General features: G+C 44.3%; 1 non-coding gene across 1 annotated transcript; it reads left to right on the forward strand.

The window, feature by feature from the left end:
• The first annotated feature begins 3,658 nt into the window (after nucleotides 1-3,658).
• TRNAT-AGU (transfer RNA threonine (anticodon AGU)) lies at nucleotides 3,659-3,731 on the forward strand. Its single transcript has one exon. It is a non-coding gene; the product is annotated as a tRNA-Thr (tRNA).
• Nucleotides 3,732-20,370: the final 16,639 nt, after the last annotated feature.

Consider the following 20,370-nt stretch of genomic DNA (forward strand, 5'->3'; position numbering starts at 1 on the left):
TCCCCCTCCCCCCTAAGCCCCCCACTCTCCCCCACCCCACCTAAGTCTTCCCCTCTCCCCCACTCCCCTAAACCCTCCCCTCTTCCTCACCCACCTCAGCCCTCCCTTTTCCCCCACGCCCCCCAAGCCCTCCACCCTTTTCTCTCCCCCCAAGCCCCCCCATCTCCCCTATCCCCCACAGCCTCTCCTCCCCCCATGCTTCCCCAACCCTCCCTCTCTTACCCACCCCCTGTACCCTCCCCCTCTTATCCACCCCCTGTACCCTCCCCCTCTTATCCACCCCCTGTACCCTCCCCCTCTCCCCCACCACCCCAAGCCCTCCCTCCTCCACCAATCCCCCCGTGCCAGGTCCCCCCAGCTCCCACTCACCCCAGATCCCAAAGGTCCCCCCCCAGAAAAGAAGCAGAAGAGAGTCAGTTTCAGGGTGATGTACTCGAACATAGATGGGATCACAAGCAAGACAAGTGAACTAAGGGAAAGAGCACAAGAAGTTAACCCAGATGTAATCGGACTCACTGAAACAAAACTCTCTGGAATCATAACGAATGCCGTGTTTCCCCAGGAGTATACAGTAATAAGGAAAGAGAGGGAAGGTAGAGGAGGAGGCGGAGTGGCCCTACTCATGAGAAGGGAATGGAGTTTTAAGGAGATGGCCATCCCGGGCTGTGAGGAGTTCAGAGACTACATAGCAGGCACCATAACAATGGGAGGACCAAGAATAGTAGTAGCAGTAATATACAACCCTCCACCAAATGACAGGAGACCCAGTCAAGAGTATGAAAACAACAACAAGGCAGTTAACACTATAATTGAGAGGGCAGCCTCTGCTGCCTGTAGAAATAGATCCCACCTGCTCATCATGGGCGACTTCAATCACGGAAAGATTGACTGGGAGAACAAGGAACCGCATGGAGGCGAGGATACGTGGAGAGCCAAACTATTGGAGGTGGTGACAAGCAACTTTTTAACGCAGCATGTCGGAGAACCCACAAGGATGAGAGGCAATGACGAACCAGCGAGACTCGACCTAGTCTTCACTCTGAACGACTCCGACATAAGAGAAATCGGTTTTGAGGACCCAGTAGGAATGAGCGACCACAGTGTACTGGTGTTTGAGTACTTGATTGAAGAAGGGTTATTGAACTCGAGGAGGGATACCGAAACCAAAAGGTTAGCATACCGAAAGGGAAACTATGAGGGGATAAGAAAATTCCTAACAGATATAGCATGGGAAACAGAGCTCAGGGGAAAGACGGCCCAAGATATGATGGATTACATCACGCAGAAGTGCAAGGACGCAGCAAACAAGTTTGTCCCAGTCCAAAAGGAAAACAGAGAAATGAAGATGAGAAACCCATGGTTTAATCAAAGATGTAGGCTAGCTAAGCAGCAAAGTAAAAGGGCATGGAGAAACTATAGGAATAACAGGACACTGGAGAGCAGAGAAAGATACCAGAATGCCAGGAATGAATATGTCAGGATGAGAAGAGAGGCAGAAAGACAATACGAAAATGACATCGCAAGCAAGGCAAAGACTCAGCCTAAATTGTTGCATAGCCACATTAGGAGAAAAACAACAGTAAAGGAACAGGTTATGAGATTAAGGATAGGGGCGGAAGGATTCACTACAAATGACAAGGAAGTGTGTGAGGAATTGAATAAGAAATTCCAGGAGGTCTTCACCTTAGAACAAGGAGAAATTCCAGAGGTAAGTGAGGGAATAGCTAACCAGGAACCACTGGAAGAGTTTGAGATTACCAGTGGGGAAGTAAGGAAGTGTTTACTAGAGTTGGACGTGACGAAGGCTATAGGCCCAGATGGAATCTCCCCTTGGGTTCTAAAGGAAGGAGCAAGAGAACTGAGCCTACCACTCTCCATAGTGTATAACAAATCACTGGCAACAGGGGAACTGCCAGATATTTGGAAAGCAGCTAACGTAGTCCCGATATACAAGAAAGGGGATAGACAGGAGGCACTGAACTACAGGCCAGTGTCCCTAACCTGCATACCATGCAAGCTGATGGAGAAGATTGTGCGAAAAAAACTAGTGGAGCATCTGGAGCGAAGGAACTTTGTAACACAGCATCAACATGGGTTCAGGGATGGCAGGTCCTGCCTCACAGGGTTACTTGAATTCTACGACCAGGCAACAAAAATAAGGCAAGAAAGAGAAGGGTGGGCAGACTGCATATTTTTGGATTGTCAGAAAGCCTTTGATACAGTGCCACACAAGAGGCTAGTGCGAAAGTTGGAGATGCAGGTTGGAGTGAGAGGGAAGGTACTCCGGTGGATAGAGGAATACCTAAGCAACAGGAGACAACGAGTCTGTGTGAGGGGTGAGGTCTCAGATTGGCGAGACGTCACAAGTGGAGTCCCGCAGGGGTCAGTCCTTGGACCTATACTGTTTCTGGTATATGTAAATGATCTCCCAGAGGGTATAGATTCGTTCCTCTCAATGTTTGCCGACGATGCAAAAATTATGAGGAGGATTGAAACAGAGGATGATAGTAGGAGGCTACAAGATGACCTGGATAGACTGAGTGAATGGTCCAACAAATGGCTGTTGAAGTTCAACCCGAGTAAATGCAAAGTAATGAAACTAGGCAGTGGAAACAGGAGGCCAGGCACAGGATACAGAATAGGAGATGAAGTACTTAATGAAACAGACAGAGAGAAAGATCTAGGAGTTGATATCACACCAAACCTGTCTCCTGAAGCCCACATAAAGAGAATAACGTCTGCGGCATATGCGAGGCTGGCTAACATCAGAACGGCGTTCAGGAACCTGTGTAAGGAATCATTCAGAATCTTGTACACCACATATGTAAGACCAATCCTGGAGTATGCGGCCCCAGCATGGAGCCCGTACCTTGTCAAGCACAAGACGAAGCTGGAAAAAGTCCAAAGGTATGCTACTAGACTAGTCCCAGAACTAAGAGGCATGAGTTATGAGGAAAGGCTACGGGAAATGCACCTCACGACACTGGAAGACAGAAGAGTAAGGGGGGACATGATCACAACCTACAAAATCCTCAGGGGAATCGACCGGGTAAACAAGGATGAACTTTTCAACACTGGTGGGACGCGAACAAGGGGACACAGGTGGAAGCTGAGTACCCAAATGAGCCACAGAGACGTTAGAAAGAACTTTTTCAGTGTCAGAGTAGTTAGCAAATGGAATGCATTAGGAAGTGATGTGGTGGAGGCTGACTCCATTCACAGTTTCAAATGTAGATATGATAGAGCCCAATAGGCTCAGGAATCTGTACACCAGTTGATTGACGGTTGAGAGGCGGGACCAAAGAGCCAGAGCTCAACCCCCGCAAGCACAATTAGGTGAGTACAATTAGGTGAGTACACACACACACACACATTACCAGCATGTTATCTTACCGTCTATGCTGGCGAATTCAAGCGATTATATATATATAGCTATCGTTGGAGGATATAGCTTCATACATCTGATGTATACATTATACACACACACACACACACACACACACACACACACACACGAGAGTATCTTGTATATCGGGACTATTGCCCAGGCAGCGCGCTAAAATATTCCTGCCTCTTGCATAATTGGGGCTGGATGTTTATTTTCACAATTTCATTGGTATAATTCCAGTGATATAATCAAGGCAGCAAGCTGAAATATGCCTCCATAGCTCAGTGGCTAGAGCGCTGGTCTAGTAAACCAGAGGCCGGGAGTTCGATCCTCCCTGGAGGCACTGTGGTATCCTAATTGTTTGTGCAGTCTCCGTGGTGTAGTGGTAAGACACTCGCCTGGCGTTCCGCGAGCGCTATGTCATGGGTTCGTATCCTGGCCGGGGAGGATTTACTGGGCGCAATTCCTTAACTGTAGCCTCTGTTTAACGCAACAGTAAAATGTGTACTTGGATGAAAAAACGATTCTTCGCGGCAGGGGATCGTATTCCAGGGACTTGCCCGAAACGCTACGCGTACTAGTGGCTGTACAAGAATGTAACAACTCTTGTATATATCTCAAACAAACAAACAAATATACCTGCCTGTTGTATAATTGAAACTGTATTATTGCATAATTCCATAATTATTTCATGTTGTTGTGGATTTTGTTCCCCAATTGTGAAATTTTCTAAACAGATCTGCTACGCCTCTAATATTTATTTGTATATAATTATACCTAAATAGAATATAAAAGCCTCTATAATCGACATTTTCTTTGCAACGTTTATGTGCACATTTAAAAATAAAATCAAAACTACCTTATAAAAATGTTCTTTGTGTTCTAGAGAGGATGAATAATGTTGTGTATTTTGCTATGTGGCCAAAAATAAAATATATATATATGAGCCAATGAGAGTGGACTTGATTTATATGAGCCAATGAGAGTGCAGGATTGGATGCAAATAAGCCAATGAGGTGTGGACCTGATTTAAAAGGAGCCAATGAGAGAGGTTTGGCATTACAGCGAGGACAGACCCGGCTGTCTTCCTCAGTGTAACAGCCATGTAAGAACACAGACGTCCGTGTTTATGGTCCAAGAAAACGACATGTACTGTTTTACAGTACATGTCACTTGTACAGGAAGGACAATGACAACTGTTGTACTTGTTATTGCACTACATCACCTAGACACACCATCCTCTTTCGTTTTTTAAGTCTCTCTCTCTCTTTCTTTCTCTCTCTCTCTCTCTCTCTCTCTCTCTCTCTCTCTCTCTCTCTCTCTCTCTCTCTCTCAAACTGATGCTAAAATTCAATAAAAAATGTCATGTATGATTCTAGTAAAACTGCAAGAGAATAATCCTACAACAGCTCATCTGAAGCGTGACGCTAGAAAAACATTTATTTGAAGAACTTATTATTGGTATCCATAAAGAATAGACTAAATGTAATGCCAAGTAACTGTCATATAAGGAACAGGATGAACCTGGAGCAGTGTGCCAGAGCCACCATCAGGTCCGTTCACTTGAGCTGACAAGTATCTGTTTGTTGAGAGAACGAGTTCCACATGCAAGGTAGTCTAGGATAGAATGTTCACTGGCGGAATGACCTTCTTGAAAGGGGCAGCTGTCAGCATGAAGCTGGTGATGACTGAGCGCCTTATGTTGTTGGTGACGGCTTATGGGTGTAGAGATGAGTCACGTCTCATGATTCTCCACTTTGTTTAAAGTGCTGATGAATGACGTGGTTGGGGTCAGGCAGACCAGAAGACGGGTGCATACTCAAGACGGGAGCGAACTTTGTTTTCTTCACATAAGGTTTCGTAGCCCATATGCTGTCAAGATGGTACAAGATGCTCCGTGGGGGCTGTAAGTTACTTGGCAGCTTTCTTCGCTAGGTGAAGCACGTGGCTTGTCATGCTCATTATAGAGTCAAACTATATTCATAGTGTGTTATCTTCATCACCGAGCATTAGGGCTCTCTCAATCATCTATATGCCTGTTTTCGAGCTGCAGAATCATGTGTTAGCACAGCCTGTGTTATCTCAGCCGCAAGTGTGACCTGCTATCTCCCTCCCCCAGGTAGAAATTGCAGAAAGTTGGTGATTGATGACCCTTGTAGCAGTTGGTATTTCTACTTTTCCATTTGTAAATGTTAGAGTGAAGCCATCAGCATAGGCTTGAGCTTCAGGAATGAGGTGCAGTAAATTGTTGAAATAAGACATCACACAGCAGAGGACCAAACAAACTACCCTATGGTACGCCCTGGCGCTAATTGAGTGCCTTCAGGATTCAGCTCCAGTAAGGACTACTCTAAGAGTCCATTCTTGAAGGTAGTCTTTTACTAGCTCTAAGATGGAGCCTGAGAGACCAATAGTTCTTGAAGCGTCACTACTAATCCAGAGTGCCAGACCCGATCAAAGGCTCCTGCTGTGTCTAGAGCAGCAACACAGCTGATCTTGGACTCATCCAGTGACTGACGCAACTTAGTGAAGAGATTTAGCAAAGAACTCCGCAGCAGAACGACCAAAGGCCATATTGTCGATCACATAGTCGCTGATGATGGGTTAAACATTATATTGTTATGAGCCATCTCTGAGCTAGACAGAGATGGTAGAGGCGTGTGAGAGACGGGGCCAACCGGCCCACAAAGTTACGTAATAGTCATGGGAGGATTTGACCATCACAACCTGTCGTATGATGAGTCGTTTAGTGAGATGGTGAACTTTCAACGTGCTGAATAACCACTCCAGAGACCACTTTGGTGCAGTACTTGCGTCCAGATGTGGAGGTTGTCGTTTAAGATCAGGCACTTGCATCTTGGCAGCAAAATCGTTTTCCAGTAGGTCAGCTTTCTCTAAATTGCTTTTTGCAAGAGTTGCATCTTTTCGGTTTAACTGCGGGATTGTGCATTGTGTCCTTTCTTTCTCTCTGCCTGTCTGTCTATGTGTCTGTGTCTGTCTGTCTATCTCTCTAGTCTAAAAGAGAAAAAACTGGAAATTCCCAGCTACTCCAATTTGGCTCTGGACAATTACGTAAATTAGACAGAGCGGTCAGCGTACATCTCTGTAAATTGAGATAATCTCGTTCCTGTGAAGTTACCTGCACATTTTGCTCAGATAATTATCTCTTAATTTTCATTTTTTATCGATTTTTCTTTGACCTGTGAACACAGGGAATCGAATCCTTTTGTAATGAAATTGATTGGCTCTTCATGAAGCTGTATGTTAATCATGTTCGTCAGGCTGTGAGCGGTGCTTGTTGTGACGTCAGTCATGTTCCTCCAACAGTGACCGTAGCCTAGAGTCATGTTCGCCCAACGACTCATGATACCTGGATCATGTTAACTCCTCACAGCAGCTCAAGATATGTTCTCCCACAAGTGCATATTACCTGGTGATTAACGAGTACCTAACGAGAGCGACGTGTTAGCGATGTTGGCGTGTGCTAATGACGCCAACAGTCTCGCCAACGCAACCCTCCTACGCACTCAAATGCGTAGAGCCTCACTGGGGGACATAAAAACTGGATAGTGTGACGCATAAAACATGAACTACTCAGGTACATGAAATATATACATATTTCCTGTATTATGTAGGGAGATTACATATGGCTGACGTGCCCCGACATACTAATATATATCTACCTGACTCTCACGATATACTTCAGTATACTTGGTGAGACTGTACCACACAAGGGCAGTTCTGTAACATAGCTGTATCACACTAAGGAGAGTATGCACGCAAACTACATCATTAAGGTCGGCATTAATACAAACTTCGAGGCAAACTGCATTAGTAAGGACATCATCAATGCAAACTGAACCACTATGGGCACCTTCAAATCACACTGCATCAATAAGTAAAGCTTCGATACAAACTTCTTCAGTAAATAAAGCATCAATACAAACTACATCAGTGAAGACAGCATTAATACAAACTGCAGTAGTAAGTATCTATTAAAACTCTTTTAGCAATGACAGCATTAATACACTTTCAGTAAAGACAGCAGAAAATACAAACTGCCAAAGCCATCATCAATATATGCTGCGTCAGTTAGGACAGCATCAATCCAAATTGAATCAGTAACGACAGCATTAATACAAATTGCATCAGAAGGGAAAGCATCAATACAAACCATACCAGTAAAGACTGCATCATTAAGAACAATCAATAAAAATCGCATTAGTAAAGACAGTTTCAACTGAAAGTATACAGAAATTAATGCATCAATGAGGATAGCATCAACAGGAACTACATCAATTATGACAGTATCAGTATAAACTGCATCATTCGAGCGTTCATCAATATGTCACAGAATCAAACTCCCAAACGATTATTTTAATAACCACAGTAGAAGGCCGTCGCGTGTACATCAATCAGTTCACACCTGGTGGAATACAATGGAATACAACAGTGGAATTCATGTTCTTAACCCAATGTACACACACAGGAGGGGGGGGGGCACCAGGGGCTGTGCATCAGTGTAAACATGTAGGTGACTGACAGGGGTGAGTGTGTGTACATTATGCAGAGTACACACGAAGGTGAGCAACTAGAGTATGTGTACATTACTGAGTGTACACGTGTGGGTCAAAAGTGTGTACTCACCTAATTGTACTCACCTAATTGTGCTTGCGGGGGTTGAGCTTTGGCTCTTTGGTCCCGCCTCTCAACTGTCAATCAACTGGTGTACAGATTCCTGAGCCTACTGGGCTCTATCATATCTACATTTGAAACTGTGTATGGAGTCAGCCTCCACCACATCACTTCCTAGTGCATTCCATTTATTAACTACTCTGACACTGAAAAAATTCTTTCTAACGTCTCTGTGGCTCATCTGGGTACTAAGTTTCCACCTGTGTCCCCTTGTTCGTGTCCCACCCGTGCTGAAGAGTTTGTCTTTGTCCACCCTGTCAATTCCCCTGAGAATTTTGTAGGTGGTTATCATGTCTCCCCTTACTCTTCTGTTTTCCAGGGATGTGAGGTTCAGCTCCTTTAGCCTTTCCTCGTAGCTCAATCCTCTCAGTTCCGGGACGAGCCTGGTGGCATACCGCTGAATCTTCTCTAACTTTGTCTTGTGTTTAACTAGGTATGGACTCCAGGCTGGAGCTGCATACTCCAGGATTGGTCTTACATAAGTGGTATACAGGGTTCTGAAAGATTCCTTACACAAGTTTCTGAAGGCAGTTCTTATGTTGGCCAGTCTAGCATATGCCGCTGATGATATTCTTTTGATGTGGGCCTCTGGGGACAGGTTCGGTGTGATATCAACCCCCAGATCCTTCTCTCTATTTGATTCTTGCAGGATTTCCCCTCCCAGATGATACCTTGTGTTCAGCCTCCTGCTCCCTTCGCCTAATTTCATCACCTTACACTTTCCAGAGTTGAACTTTAGCAGCCATTATCTAGACCATTCCTCCAGTTTATCCAGGTCATCCTGTAGTCTCTGTCTATCTTCATCCGTCTTCATTCTTCTCATAATTTTTGCATCATCAGCAAACATCGAGAGGAATGAGTCTATACCCTCTGGAAGATCGTTTACATATATTAGAAACAGGATGGGTCCAAGTACTGAGCCCTGTGGGACTCCGCTGGTGACATCTCGCCACTCTGATGTCTTCCCCCTCACCGTTACTCGCTGTTTCCTGTTGCTTAAGTACTCCCTTATCCACTGGAGCACCTTCCCTTTTACTCCTGCCTGTTGCTCCAACTTTTTTAACCGCCTTTTATGGGGTACTGTGTCAAAGGCTTTTTTTTTGGTGTGTGTGTGTGTGTGTATGTGTGTACTCATCTAGGTGTGCTTGCGGGGGTTGAGCTTTGGCTCTTCAGGACATCAGACAACTACCAAGCGGCAGGACCTACGACATGAAACAACTGCCAAAGAATCTATGTCTTCACACCCCGACGTAACGTTATGATGGGCCTCAGTAAGGTCCTCCAGCATTAGGAGTTGGAGAGCATCGCGGTGGAGCGACCTCTCGCGTCGGTGTCTGACTCATTACTGATCATTGAGCTGATTTTAGCGCCTGGAGGCGGGAGAGCGTGGCAGCTTTCTCATTGGTTCAAGAGCAGCCTATCAGGAAGCTCGACAGTATCAACAATAAGGTTCTCGCATTTTGATTTGGCGGAAAAGCTGGCCTGTGACAGATGGCGGCTGTTAAGGATAACAGTTAACTGAAGCACACACACACACACACACACACACACACACACACACACACACACACACACACACACAAGGGTTATTGAACTCGAGAAGGGATACCGAAACCAAAAGGTTAGCATACCGAAAGGGAAACTATGAGGAGATAAGAAAATGCCTAGCAGATATAGCATGGGAAACAGAGCTCAGGGAAAAGACGGCCCAAGATATGATGGAATACATCACGCAAAAATGCAAGGATGCAGCAAACAAGTTTGTCCCAGTCCAAAAGGAAAACAGTGAAATGAAGATGAGAAACCCATGGTTTAATCAGAGATGTAGGCTAGCTAAGCAGCAAAGTAAAAGGGCATGGAGAAACTATAGGAATAACAGGACACTGGAGAGCAGAGAAAGATACCAGAATGCCAGGAATGAATATGTTAGGATGAGAAGAGAGGCAGAAAGACAATACGAAAATGACATTGCAAGCAAGGCAAAGACTCAGCCTAAATTGCTGCATAGCCACATCAGGAGAAAAACAACAGTAAAGGAACAGGTTATGAAATTAAGGTTAGGGGCAGAAGGATTCACTACAAACGACAAGGAAGTGTGTGAGGAACTGAATAAGAAATTCCAGGAGGTCTTCACCTTGGAGCAAGGAGAAATCCCAGAGATAAGAGAGGGAATAGCTAACCAGGAACCACTGGAAGAGTTTGAGATTACCAGCGGGGAAGTAAGGAAGTGTTTACTAGAATTGGATGTGACAAAGGCTATAGGTCCAGATGGAATCTCCCCTTGGATACTAAAGGAAGGAGCAGAAGAACTGTGCCTCCCGCTCTCCATGGTGTATAACAAATCACTGGCAACAGGGGAACTGCCAGAAATTTGGAAAGCAGCTAACGTAGTCCCGATATACAAGAAAGGGGATAGACAGGAGGCACTGAATTACAGACCAGTGTCCCTAACCTGCATACCATGCAAGTTGATGGAGAAGATTGTGCGAAGAAAGCTAGTGGAACATCTGGAGCGAAAGAACTTTGTAACACAGCATCAACATGGATTCAGGGATGGCAGGTCCTGCCTCACAGGGTTACTTGAATTCTATGACCAGGCAACAAAAATAAGGCAAGAAAGAGAAGGGTGGGCAGACTGCATATTTTTGGATTGTCAGAAAGCCTTTGACACAGTGCCACACAAGAGGTTAGTGAAAAAACTGGAGATGCAGGCTGGAGTGAAAGGGAAGGTACTCCGTTGGATACAGGAGTACCTAAGTAACAGGAGACAACGAGTCAGTGTGAGGGGTGAGGTCTCAGATTGGCGAGACGTTACGAGTGGAGTACCGCAGGGGTCAGTCCTTGGACCTATACTGTTTCTGATATATGTAAATGATCTTCCAGAGGGTATAGAATCGTTTCTCTCAATGTTTGCCGATGATGCAAAAATTATGAGGAGGATTGAAACTGAGGACGATAGTAGGAGGCTACAAGATGACCTAGACAGACTGAGTGAATGGTCCAACAAATGGCTGTTGAAGTTCAACCCGAGTAAATGCAAAGTAATGAAACTAGGTGGTGGAAATAGGAGGCCAAACACAGGATACAGAATAGGAGATGAAGTACTTAATGAAACGAACAGAGAGAAAGATCTAGGAGTTGATATCACACCAAACCTGTCTCCTGAAGCCCACATAAAAAGAATAACGTCTGCGGCATATGCGAGGCTGGCTAACATCAGAACAGCGTTCAGGAACCTGTGTAAGGAATCATTCAGAATCTTGTACACCACATATGTAAGACCAATCCTGGAGTATGCGGCCCCAGCATGGAGCCCGTACCTTGTCAAGCACAAGACGAAGCTGGAAAAAGTCCAAAGGTATGCCACTAGACTAGTCCCAGAACTAAGAGGCATGAGTTACGAGGAAAGGCTGCGGGAAATGCACCTTACGACACTGGAAGACAGAAGAGTAAGGGGAGACATGATCACAACCTACAAAATCCTCAGAGGAATCGACCGGGTAAACAAAGATAAACTATTCAACACTGGTGGGACGCGAACAAGGGGACACAGGTGGAAACTGAGTACTCACATGAGCCACAGAGACGTTAGAAGGAACTTTTTTAGTGTCAGAGTAGTTAACGGATGGAATGCATTAGGCAGTGATGTGGTGGAGGCTGACTCCATACACAGTTTTAAATGTAGATATGATAGAGCCCAGTAGGCTCAGGAATCTGTACACCAGTTGATTGACAGTTGAGAGGCGGGACCAAAGAGCCAAAGCTCAACCCCCGCAAGCACAAATAGGTGAGTACAAATAGGTGAGTACACACACACACACACACACACACACACACAACACACACACACACACACACACTCACACACACACACACATGTGTGATGTGGTGGAGGCTGACTCCATACACAGTTTTAAATGTAGATATGATAGAGCCCAGTAGGCTCAGGAATCTGTACACCAGTTGATTGACAGTTGAGAGGCGGGACCAAAGAGCCAAAGCTCAACCCCCGCAAGCACAAATAGGTGAGTACAAATAGGTGAGTACACACACACACACACACACACACACACTCATACACACTCTGTACACCAGTTGATTGACGGTTGAGAGGCGGGACCAAAGAGCCAGAGCTCAACCCCCGCAAGCACAATTAGGTGAGTACAATTAGGTGAGTACACACACACACACACACACACACACACACACACACACACACACACACACACACACACACACACACACACAGAACACTCACACAGAACACACACACACACACACACACACACACACACACACACACACACACACACACACACACACACACACACACACACACACACACACACACAGAACACTCACACAGAACACACACACACACACACACACACACACACACACACACACACACACACACACACACACACACACACACACACACACACACACACACAGAACACTCACACAGAACACACACACACAATGGGTACGTGTTAGGCAAACGACGTTAATTACTAACATTACTCGGGGCAGCCCAAGTGGACCTCGCCGACGCCGACCTCGCTTCATGCAGATACACGTTTAATCCCCCGACCGTCCAAGTGGTTGGGCACCATTCCTTTCCACCCGTCCTCTCCCAAATCTATATCGTGATCCCTTCACAGTGCTATATAGTTGTAATGACTTGGCGGTTTCTCCTAATAACTACCTACTTCTACCAGCCAGTGGGACACGGCTGACGAAAATGTTAAGTTGTTTTGCACCTCCTCATTGGTTGAGCATCTGGTGTTTATACCCAATCACATTCCCCGAAAATATTACCAGGTCATTTATTGGTTAAATCAGGTCACGTGGTGTTACAGCTTAAACGTGTTACAGAGGCACTCTACAGTCACCAGAGGCACTCCACACCCACCAGAGGTACTCCACTCTCACCAGAGACACTCCACACTCACCAGAGGCACTCCACAATCACCAGAGACACCACTCCACTTCCACCAGAGGCACTCCACACTCACCAGAGGTACTCCACACACACCAGAGGTACTCCACACTCAACAGAGGCACTCCACATTCACCAGAGGTACTCCACATCCACCAGAGTCGCTCCACACTCACCAGAGACACTCCACACTCACCAGAGGTACTCCACACCCACCAGAAGCACTCCACACTCACCAGACACACTCCACACTCACCAGAGGCACTCCACACCCACCAGAGGTACTCCACACCCACCAGACGCACTCCACACTCACCAGAGACACTCCACACTCACCAGAGGTACTCCACACCCAACAGAGGTACTCCACACTCACCAGAGGTACTCCACACCCACCAAAGGCACTCCACACCCACCAGAGGTGTTCCGCACCCGCCAGAGGTACTCCACACCCACCAGAGGTACTCCACAACCACCAGAGGTACTCCACACTCACCAGAGGTACTCCACACCCACCAGAGGCACTCCACACTCACCAGAGGTACTCCACACTCACCAGAGGTACTCCACACCCACCAGAGGCACTCCACACTCACCAGAGGTACTCCACACTCACCAGAGGTACTCCACTCCCACCAGAGGCACTCCACACTCACCAGAGGTACTCCACACTCACCAGAGGTACTCCACTCCCACCAGAGGCACTCCACACCCATTTATTACGTATGTGCGAAGAAAAATATTGTATTAAAACATAATTAAATAGAAAAATAGCAATATCTGGTCAAAATGAGGGACAGTAGGTATACTTGTGTTGGGTATACAGTATATGGGTATGAGGGGCACAAAAATTTTGACAAATTTCTTGAGCAAAGAATAATACGATGCGGCACTTATAAATAATATGCGAGCTGATAAAAGGACGGAAATAACATATTCGGATTAAACGTATATTATCTTAGACGAGAACTAGAAAAATTCCTTAAGACGATGGGAGGAGACGAAGGCATGTATGGATATTTACTTGTCAAATCTTCATGGGTTTTGACCCAGTTGAGTATATCACAGATAGGAGGCATAGATGAGGGGAAGGTGTGGAATGTGGACGGAAGTTTAACGAAAGGTATATGGCCTGGCTGCGTTAAATTACCGACTGAATTTTATTTATATCTATGGTATAATCTATGTATAGACTTTGCACAAGTCATAGCACATAGCATACATCATAAGCAGCTTAACACGTCACAATTTCCTAGGATTATAAAGGTCTTACCAAAAACGGGCGATTTGCACAATAGAACACAATATAGACGTATATCCCTACTCAAGCAGGAGTATAACATTTTGAAATTATTGGCGAATAGATTGTAATGGACAAAACTCAGGTCCTGTGGTGTGCCAGAAAGATCGAGAATTAATAGTATTAATGTACAATCAATTATAATAATGTTGTATGGAATTTTGTACATTTGGCGTCTGGGAATAATGTCCTTTCCCCAAATGAAAAACCTAGACTGGTCCACAACTTTTGACCGTATTGATCACATAGGGACATATTGGATAGCACAGGTGTGTGACAGCAGAATGTAATGACTCGAATCTACATGCTTTATAAAGTCTCGAAGCTGTGGTTTGCATCAATAGGATTTTGTGTAAACCATTTTCAATTGAAAAGGGATATGTGCATCAGGGATGTCCCATTATCAATGTCTCCATGTTATCTTTCACGAACCCCTGAACCACTTTGCTGCTGCAGCACTATGTGGCACAGACTTCAGACTTCCTTTAATGAGGATTTTAATGTTTATTATTGACATCGAATGCAGGACAATTAAAAATTACAATATTTATGCTACTTTCTCATCACATTTTGGGTGTTGTGGAGAGGCAGGCCGGAAGGCTATTCGATATGCAAACTACCATAAGGCGGGATACTTTATAACTTTTCTGGTTGACAATTTACGCTCCCGGATAGCATAATACATTGTTTTACAGAAGATGTCATCAGCTATATCTAATATGGTAGTTTATTTGTAAAGTAATTTGTGCATGTAAAGTATTTGTGCATGTAATCTTTAGTAAAGTATATTTTTACTGAAGATTACACAACTAAATGTAATGTGGTGTTTTATTCGTAAAGTAAGGCATGTAATCTTTAATAAAACTCTGTTTTACTGAAGATTACACCAACTAAATTCAATGTGGTGTTTTATTTATAACGTAAGGCATGTAATCTTTGGTAAAACTTAGTTTTATTACTCAATAAAACTTTGTTTTACTGAAAATTACACCAACTATATGTAATATGGTGTTTTATTTGTAAATTAAGTCATGTAGTCTTTAGTAAAACAAAGTTTTAATGAAGATTGCACCAACTATATATAATGTGGTGTTTTATTTTTAAAGTGAGGCACATAATTTTTAGTAAAACTTGGTTTTACTGATGATTGCATCAACTAAATGTATTGTGGTGCTTAATTTGTAAAGTATGGCAACCTTTGGTAAATCTTTACCTTTGGTACCATCCTTACCTTTGGTACCATCCTTACCTTTGGTACCATCCTTACCTTTGGTACCATCCTTACCTTTGGTACCATCCTTACCTTTGGTACCATCCTTACCTTTGGTACTATCCTTACCTTTGGTACCATCCTTACCTTTGGTACTATCCTTACCTTTGGTACCATCCTTACCTTTGGTACCATCCTTACCTTTGGTACTATCCTTACCTTTGGTACCATCCTTACCTTTGGTACTATCCTTACCTTTGGTACCATCCTTACCTTTGGTACCATCCTTACCTTTGGTACTATCCTTACCTTTGGTACCATCCTTACCTTTGGTACTATCCTTACCTTTGGTACCATCCTTACCTTTGGTACCATCCTTACCTTTGGTACCATCCTTACCTTTGGTACCATCCTCACCTTTGGTAAAACATTGTTTTACTGACGATTACACCATCTATATTTAATGTGGTGTTTTATTTGTAAATTAAGGAATGTAATCTTTAGTAAAGCATATTTTTTTCTGATGATTACGCTAACTAAATGTAATGTGGTATTTTACTTGTAAAGTAAGACATGTAATGTTTAGTAAAACCTTGTTTTACTCTTTTACTTTACTTTGTTTTACTTTTGCTTTAATTACATCAACTAAATGTAATGTGGTGTTTTATTTGTAAAGTGAGGCATTTACGGAATACAGTGAATTGTACATAATTTAATAAGGAGAAAAGGGAAGTGTAGAGAGGGCGGATAGTGAAGTGTCGCGGAGGAGAGCGACACTTCACTAGACACTATCATCTTGAATGGCCAGTTGGGCCATATTTTGTTGCTACAAGATCTGATTTTTATGAAAATGTATTGTGATGCTTGTTTTAGGAGGGGTCTGCTAATGGGTCTTGTATGATCATGGTGGGTTAGGCAGCCCTTTCTTTTCATGTTTGCGTTTGTAAGACGTACAAAATGCAACCAGTTGGGAGGTGAGGTTGCGCCCGGCTACGTCAGTGGTTGGGCAGGAATTGTCTTGGTTGTTAAGTAGAGCAAATTTGCTATATGTCGCTATTAGATTTTAGAGTGTCTGTGATTTTTACTATTTTTTTTACTGATTTTTATGGATTTTTGTTACTTTTTACCGAGTTAGTGATAATACGGCAACTTACAACTCCATAACAGCTAAACTACAATATATAATTTACGTTTCATAATTTTTTGGTTCAGATGTGTGTGTGTGTTTTTACCGGGATTAGAGTAAATATTTTTTTCTATATGAGCGTTGGAGGCGAGGGGGAGGGGGGAGTTGAGTGAGATAAACTCCCTCTCCCCATGTGAGTGAGATTAATTCCCCACTACCCACATGAGGGAGATTAGTTCCCACTCACCTGAGTGACTAATTACTCACACCAACACTCAACACGCCAGGTAGAGTCCTTACTCACCGGAGTATAATCCCCAGTCTCACTGATTTGGAAGAATCCTCTTTCAAAATACTGCCATTGGGTCAATTACTTATGCTAATGATCCTTCACGCTATTACTTCAAATAGCAATAAGGAATGTTTTCAATTATATCAAAATGAGTAATAGTTCTGTTTACGTAGTCAATGATATCGACGGTGATAATGCAGAAATAATTCAAATTACTATAGAAGTTCATTTTCGTTTCACACCGGAGCATGCGCTCGCAAGCATCTGTTTATGTGTACGTGTGTATATGTGTGTGTATATATGTGTATGTGTGTGTGTGTATATATATGTATTCACCTAGTTGTGCTTGCGGGGGTTGAGCTCTGCTCTTTCAGCCCGCCTCTCAACTGTCAATCAACTGTTTCAACTGCAATTTTTTTTCCCCAAACCCCACACACACACACCAGCAAGCAGCCCGCGACAGCTGACTAACTCCCAGGTACCTATTTACTGCTAGGGAACAGGGGCCTAGGGTGAAAGAAACTCTGCCCATCGTTTCTCGCCGGCGCCCGGGATCGAACCCGGGACCACAGGATCTCGTGTCCAGCGTGCTCCGCTCGGCCGGCCGGCTCCCTCAGAGTATGTGTATGTGTGTGTATGTGTGTGTATGTGTGTGTGTGTGTGTGTGTGTGTGTGTGTGTGTGTGTGTGTGTGTGTGTGTGTGTGTGTGTGTGTGTGTGTGTGTGTGTGTGTACTCACCTAGTTGTACTCACCTAGTTGTCCTTGCGGGGGTTGAGCTCTGGCTCTTTGGTCCCGCCTCTCAACTGTCAATCAACAGGTGTACAGGTTCCTGAGCCTTTTGGGCTCTATCATATCTACACTTGAAACTGTGTATGGGGTCAGCCTCCACCACATCACTTCCTAATGCATTCCATTTGTCAACCTCTCTGACACTAAAAAAGTTCTTTCTAATATCTCTGTGGCTCATTTGGGCACTCAGTTTCCACCTGTGTCCCCTAGTGCGTGTGCCCCTTGTGTTAAACAGCCTGTCTTTATCAACCCTGTCAATTCCCTTGAGGATCTTGAATGTGGTGATCATGTCCCCCCTAACTCTTCTGTCTTATAACGAAGTGAGGTTTAATTCCCGTAGTCTCTCCTCGTAGCTCATACCTCTCAGCTCGGGTACTAGTCTGGTGGCAAACCTTTGAAACTTTTCCATTTCAGTCTTATGCTTGACTAGATATGGACTCCATGCTGGTGCCGCATACTCCAGGATTGGTCTGACATATGTGGTATATAATGTTCTGAAAGATTCCTTACACAAGTTTCTAAAGGCCGTTCTTATGTTAGCCAACCTGGCACATGCTGCTGATGTTATCCTCTTGATATGAGCATCAGGGGACAGGTCTGGCGTGATATCAACCCCCAGGTCTTTCTCTCTCTCGGACTCTTGAAGTATTTCATCTCCCAAGTGATATCTTGTATCTGGTCTCCTGCTTCCTACCCCTATCTTCATTACATTACATTTGCTTGGATTAAACTCTAACAGCCATTTGTTCGACCATTCCTGCAGCTTGTCCAGGTCTTCTTGAAGCCTCAAGCTGTCCTCCTCTGTCTTAATCCTTCTCATAATTTTGGCGTCGTCAGCAAACATTGAGAGGAATGAGTCTATACCCTCTGGGAGATCATTTACGTATATCAGAAACAGGATAGGTCCAAGTACAGAGCCCTGTGGGACTCCACTGGTGACTTCACGCCAGTCTGAGGTCTCACCCCTCACTGTAACTCTCTGCTTCCTATTGTTTAGGTACTCCCTTATCCACTGGAGCGCCCTACCAGTTACTCCTGCCTGTTTCTCTAGCTTATGCAACAACCTTTTATGGGGTACTGTGTCAAAGGCTTTCCGACAGTCCAAAAAAATGCAGTCCGCCCACCCTTCTCTTTCTCGTTTAATCTTTGTCACCTGATCGTAGAACTCTATCAATCCTGTAAGGCAAGATTTACCCTCCCTGAACCCATGTTGATGGGTTGTCACGAAGTCTCTTCTCTCCAGATGTGTCACTAGGTTTTTTCTCACAATCTTCTCCATCACCTTGCATGCTATACAAGTTAAGGACACTGGCCTGTAGTTCAGTGCCTCTTGTCTGTCACCCTTTTTGTATATTGGTACTGTCATGTTCACAGAAAATGGTACCATCCGTTTTCTATGTGCGGCGGCTGGGACGCCAGAGAGAGTGGAGGTAAACAAGAGCGTACAGGACGCCAGCCAAGCTTGGTAGCTACTAGTCATGTAATCATATTAAGTATTAAAGTCAGTAACCAAGTCATGACTTTACATCAACCCTACAACCAAGACTTCCTCAGTAACACACAAACACCACATTGGCGACGAGGATAAACTGTGAACGCAGGTATTTGTTCAGTTTCAAACACAAGGGAGAAGCATGCTGCCTGGAGGAGGAAGAGAAGCTGTGAGCGCCATACCCGATGCTGTATGCTAACCGATGCTGTGTGCTAACCAATGCTGTGTGCTAAACGATGCTGTGTGCTAACCGATGCTGTGTGCTACCCAAGCTGTGTGCTACCCAAGCTGTGTGCTACCCAAGCTGTGTGCTACCCAAGCTGTGCTGAAGAAACTGTACTGAAGAATCTGCCGACGTTGTGTACGAAACGACGCTTTGATGTGTACAAAACCTGATGTTTTGGTTACGAAACGACGCTTCGTGCTACAAAATTCATCACACTGAACTGACTGCTGTAACAACTGCTGTACCAACTGCTGCACCAGCTGCTGTACCAACTGCTGCTGTACCAACTGCTGTGCCAACTGCTGTGCTGCTGCTGTGAGTAGGAACAACACATGTACACAAGGGCTAGGTAAGAAGTCAGTTGCTGCTATATTGTGCACTGTTGTGAACTTTTGCATTAAAATGCTTGTGTGCTTTGCAAAATTAAAGTAATTACAGTGAATTCTTGACTAACATATACAGTGCAGTAAGTGTTTAATATTCTGAGGAACATTTAAGTGATAAGTTACATTTATTCAGTAAAAATGGCAAATATACCTCAGTTTCCTGCATTTGATCCTGACTGTGACCAGACAAACCTGTCACAGAGGTGGGTCAAATGGCTTAAAAAGTTTGAAAATTTGTTGATAGTTTCTGACATCAAAAGTGCTGAAAGAAAGCGTGCCTTTCTACTTCATTATGCAGGTGATAGAGTTTGTGACATCTTTGACACACTGAAAGACACTGGTGGTGCCAAAGATTATGACACTGCCAAAGCCAAACTAACAGAGCATTTCAAACCAAGGCAAAATACTGCAATGGAAATTATGCATTTCAGGAGAGCAAAACAACTCTCTAATGAAACTGTGGATCAATACCACACACGTCTGCAGGGTTTAGCAGCCCATTGTGAGTTTGCTGATGTTGACAA

This window comes from Procambarus clarkii, chromosome 8 (genome assembly GCF_040958095.1).
Source record: "Procambarus clarkii isolate CNS0578487 chromosome 8, FALCON_Pclarkii_2.0, whole genome shotgun sequence".
NCBI classification, from domain to species: domain Eukaryota; kingdom Metazoa; phylum Arthropoda; class Malacostraca; order Decapoda; family Cambaridae; genus Procambarus; species Procambarus clarkii.